The 5,491-nt window shown below is 40.3% G+C and overlaps 1 non-coding gene across 1 annotated transcript; it reads right to left on the bottom strand.

Annotated features, from left to right (window-relative positions):
- Positions 1-215: 215 nt before the first annotated feature.
- Positions 216-323, bottom strand: LOC112731065 (small nucleolar RNA R71). Its single transcript, XR_003166860.1, has one exon. It is a non-coding gene; the product is annotated as a small nucleolar RNA R71 (small nucleolar RNA).
- Positions 324-5,491: the final 5,168 nt, after the last annotated feature.

The following is a 5,491-nucleotide window of genomic DNA, read 5'->3' as shown; positions in this document are numbered from 1 at the left end:
ATCCTTTTCAGTTCTTAACTGAATTCTTGCAGATCTGTGATACTGTTAAGACTAATGGAGTAAATCCTGAAGTCTACAGGCTCATGCTTTTCCCCTTTGCTGTAAGAGACATAGCTAGAGTGTGGTTGGACTCTCAACCCAAAGATAGCCTGAACTCTTGGGATAAGCTGGTCACGGCTTTCTTAGCCAAGTTCTTTCCTCCTCAAAATCTGAGCAAGCTTAGAGTGGATGTTCAAACCTTCAGACAGAAAGAAGGTGAATCCCTTTATGAAGCTTGGGAGAGATACAAGCAACTGACCAAAAAGTGTCCTTCTGACATGCTTTCAAAATGGACCATCCTGGATATATTCTATGATGGTCTGTCTGAATTAGCTAAGATGTTATTGGATACATCTGCAGGTGGATCCATTCACCTAAAGAAAATGTCTGCAGAAGCTCAAGAACTCATTGACATGGTTGCTAATAACCAGTTCATGTACACTTCTGAGAGGAATCCTGTGAGTAATGGGACGCCTCAAAAGAAGGGAGTTATTGAAATTGATACTCTGAATGCCATATTGGCTCAGAACAAAATATTGACTCAGCAAGTCAATATGATTTCTCAGAGTTTGAATGGAATGCAAGCTGCATCCAACAGTACTCAAGAGGCATCTTCTGAAGAAGAAGCTTATGATCCTGAGAACCCTGCAATAGCAGAGGTAAATTATATGGGTGAACCTTATGGAAACACCTATAACCCCTCATGGAGAAATCATCCAAATCTCTCATGGAAGGATCAACAAAAGCCTCAAACAAGGCTTTAATAATGGTGGAAGAAATAGGTTTAACAATAGTAAATATTTTCCATCATCCACTCAGCAACAGACAGAGAACTCTGAACAAAATACCTCTAATTTAGCAAACTTAGTCTCTGATCTATCTAAGGCCACTATAAGTTTCATGAATGAAACAAGGTCCTCCATTAGAAATTTGGAGGCACAAGTGGGCCAGCTGAGTAAAAGGATCACTGAAATCCCTCCTAGTACTCTCCCAAGCAATACAGAAGAAAATCCAAAAGGAGAGTGCAAGGCCATTGATATAACCATCATGGCCGAATCCAAAGAGGAAGGGGAGGACATGAATCCCAAGGAGGAAGACCTCCTGGGACGTCCAGTGATCAATAAGGAGTTTCCCTTCGAGGAACCAAAGGAATCTGAGGCTCATCTAGAGACCATAGAGATTCCATTAAACCTCCTTATGCCATTCATGAGCTCTGAAGAGTATTCTTCTTCTGAAGAGAATGAGGATGTTACTGAAGAGCAAGTTACCAAGTACCTTGGTGCAATCATGAAGCTGAATGCCAAATTATTTGGTATTGAGACTTGGAAAGATGAACCTCCCTTGTTCACCAATGAACTAAGTGATCTGGATCAACTGACACTGCCTCAGAAGAAACAGGATCCTGGAAAGTTCCTAATACCTTGTACCATAGGCACCATGATCTTTGAAAAGGCTCTGTGTGACCTTGGTTCAGGGATAAACCTCATGCCCCTCTCTGTAATAGAGAAACTGGAAATCTTTGGGGTGCAAGCTGCTAAAATCTCATTAGAGATGGCAGACAATTCAAGAAAACAGGCTTATGGACAAGTAGAGGACATATTAGTAATGGTTGAAGGCCTTTACATCCCTACTGATTTCATAATCCTAGACACTGGGAAGGATGAGGATGAATCTATCATCCTTGGAAGACCCTTCCTAGCCACAGCAAGAGCTGTGATTGATGTTAACAGAGGAGAACTAGTCCTTCAATTGAATGAGGACTCCCTTGTGTTTACAACTCAAGGTTATCCTTCTGTAAACATGAAAAAGAGGTACAGTAAGCTTCTCCCACTGCAGAGTCAACCAGAGCCCCCACAGTCAAACTCTAAGTTTGGTGTTGAACTCCCATATCCAAACTCTAAGTTTGGTGTTGGGGAGTCTCAACAATGCTCTGAACATCTGTGAGGCTCCATGAGAGCCCACTGTCAAGCTATTGACATTAAAGAAGCGCTTGTTGGGAGGCAACCCAATTTTTATTTAATTATATTTTTTATTAGTTATATGTCTTCATAGGTTCATGATCATGTGGAGTCACAAAAATAACTGAAAAAATTGAAGAAAAATAAAAAACAGCATAAAAAAATAGCACACCCTGGAGGAGGAGTTCACTGGCGTTCAAACGCCAGTAAGGAGCATCTGGCTGGCGTTCAACGCTAGAACAGAGCATGGAGCTGGCGCTGAACGCCAGAAACATGTTGCATCTGGGCGCTGAACGCCCAGAACAAGCATCAGTTCGGCGTTTAAACGCCAGAATTGCATGCAAAGGCGTTTTACATGCCTAATTGGTGCAGGGATGTAAATCCTTGACACCTCAAGATCTGTGGACCTCACAGGATCATCTCAGGATCTGTGAACCCCACAGGATCCCCACCTTCCCTCCTCATAATCCTAGTTTTTTCCACATCTTCTTCTTCATCTATTCTTTCTTCTTTTGCTCGAGGGCGAGCAACATTCTAAGTTTGGTGTGGTAAAAGCATAGCTTTTTTTTAAAGGGAAAACAAAAGCTTCCATCAAGGATCTATAGCTCAGTGGTAGAACATTTGACTGCAAATCAAGAGATCCCTGAGATACCTCAGGGGATACATTTTCCTCCACACAATTATTGGGAGCAACTAAGGGTGGAACATCAAGAGCACTCCATCATCCTTCATGAAATTAGAAAAGAGCAATGAGGAAGGAGCAACAAAGACAAGGAAGAGACATAGAAGAGCTCAAGGACATCATTGGTTTCTCAAGAAGAAAATGCCACCATCACTAAGGTGGACTCGTTCCTTGTTCTTAAATTTTATGTTTTTCGTTTTTTTTATGTTAAATGCTTATCTATGTTTGTGTCTTATTACATGATCATTAGTATTTAGTAACTATGTCTTAAAGTCATGAATGTCCTATGAATCCATCACCTCTCTTAAATAAAAATGTTTTAATTCAAAAGAACAAGAAGTACATGAGTTTCGAATTTATCCTTGAACTTAGTTTAATTATTTTGATGTGGTGACAATGCTTCTTGTTTTCTGAATGAATGCTTGAACAGTGCATATGTCTTTTGAAGTTGTTGTTTAAGAATGTTAAATATGTTGGCTCTTGAAAGAATGATGACAAGGAGACATGTTATTTGATAATCTGAAAAATCATAAAAATGATTCTTGAAGCAAGAAAAAGCAGCAAAGAACAAAGCTTGCAGAAAAAAAAATAGCGAAAAAAATAGAAAAAAGAGAGAAAAAGCAAGCAGAAAAAGCCAAAAGCTCTTAAAACCAAGAGGCAAGAGCAAAAAGCCAATAACCCTTAAAACCAAAAGGCAAGGGTAAATAAAAAGGATCCCAAGGCTTTGAGCATCAGTGGATAGGAGGACCTAAAGGAATAAAATCCTGGCCTAAGCGGCTAAACCAAGCTGTCCCTAACCATGTGCTTGTGGCGTGAAGGTGTCAAGTGAAAACTTGAGACTGAGCGGTTAAAGTCAAGGTCCAAAGCAAAAGAAGAGTGTGCTTAAGAACCCTGGACACCTCTAATTGGGGACTTTAGCAAAGCTGAGTCACAATCTGAAAAGGTTCACCCAATTATGTGTTTGTGGCATTTATGTATCCGGTGGTAATACTGGAAAACAAAGTGCTTAGGGCCACGGCCAAGACTCATAAATTAGCTGTGTTCAAGAATCAACATACTGAACTAGGAGAATCAATAACACTATCTGAACTCTGAGTTCCTATAGATGCCAATCATTCTGAACCTCAATGGATAAAGTGAGATGCCAAAACTATTCAAGAGGCAAGAAGCTACAAGTCCCGCTCATCTGATTGGAGCTATGTTTCATTGATAGTTTGGAATTTATAGTATATTCTCTTCTTTTTATCCTATTTGATTTTCAGTTGCTTGGGGACAAGCAACAATTTAAGTTTGGTGTTGTGATGAGCGGATAATTTATACGCTTTTTGGCATTGTTTTTAGTATGTTTTTAGTAGAATCTAGTTACTTTTAGGGATGTTTTTATTAGTTTTTATGTTAAATTCATATTTCTGGACTTTACTATGAGTTTGTGTGTTTTTCTGTGATTTCAGGTATTTTCTGGCTGAAATTGAGGGACTTGAGCAAAAATCAGATTCAGAGGTTGAAGAAGGACTGCTGATGCTGTTGGATTCTGACATCCCTGCGCTCAAAATATATTTTCTGAAGCTACAGAACTCAAAATGGCGCGCTTCCAATTGCGTTGGAAAGTAGACATCCAGGGCTTTCCAGCAATATATAATAGTCCATACTTTGGCCGAGTTTAGATGACGTAAAAGGGAGTTGAACGCCAGTTCTATGCTGCAGTCTGGAGTTAAACGCCAGAAACACGTTACAACCTGGCGTTCAACTCCAGAAAGAGCCTCTGCACGTGTAGCATTCAAGCTCAGCCCAAGAACACACCAAGTGGGCCCCAGAAGTGGATTTATGCATCAATTACTTACTTCTGTAAACCCTAGTAACTAGTTTAGTGTAAATAGGACTTTTTACTATTGTATTAGAGATCTTATGATTTTTAGTTCATCTTAGGATCATATTGATCACGTTTGGGGGCTGGCCATTCGGCCATGCCTGGACCTTCATCACTTATGTATTTTCAACGGTAGAGTTTTTGCACTCCATAGATTAAGGTGTGGAGCTCTGCTGTTCCTCATGAATTAATGCAAAGTACTACTATTTTTCTATTCAATTCAACTTATTCCGCTTCTAAGATATTCATTCGCACTTCAACATGAATGTGATGAACGTGACAATCATCATCATTCCCCCACGAACGCGTGCCTGACAACCACTTCCGTTCTACCTTCGATTGAATGAGTATCTCTTGGATCTCTTAATCAGAATCTTCGTAGTATAAGCTAGATTGATGGCGGCATTCATGAGAGTCCAGAAAGTCTAAACCTTGTCTGTGGTATTCTGAGTAGGACTCTGGGAATGAATGACTGTGACGAACTTCAAACTCGCGAGTGCTGGGCGTAGTGACAGACGCAAAAGGAAGGTGAATCCTATTCCAGTATGATCGAGAACCTCAGATGATTAGCCGTGCTGTGACAGAGCATTTGGACCATTTTCACAAGAGGATGGGATGCAGCCATTGACAACGGTGATGCCTCCAGATGATTAGCCATGCAGTGACAGCGCATCGGACCATTTTCACGGAGAGGATGAAAAGTAGCCATTGACAACGGTGATGTTCTTACATAAAGCCAGCCATAGAAAGGAGTAAGACTGATTGGATGAAGACAGCAGGAAAGCAGAGATTCAGAGGGACGAAAGCATCTCTATACGCTTATCTGAAATTCTCACCAATGATATACATAAGTATTTCTATCCTTATTTTCTGTTTATTTATTATCATTTTCGAAAACTCCATAACCATTTGATATCCGCCTGACTGAGATCTACAAGATGACCA

The sequence above is a fragment of the Arachis hypogaea genome, chromosome 12 (genome assembly GCF_003086295.3).
Source record: "Arachis hypogaea cultivar Tifrunner chromosome 12, arahy.Tifrunner.gnm2.J5K5, whole genome shotgun sequence".
NCBI classification, from domain to species: domain Eukaryota; kingdom Viridiplantae; phylum Streptophyta; class Magnoliopsida; order Fabales; family Fabaceae; genus Arachis; species Arachis hypogaea.
This window is presented reverse-complemented; position numbering and strand designations above follow the sequence as displayed.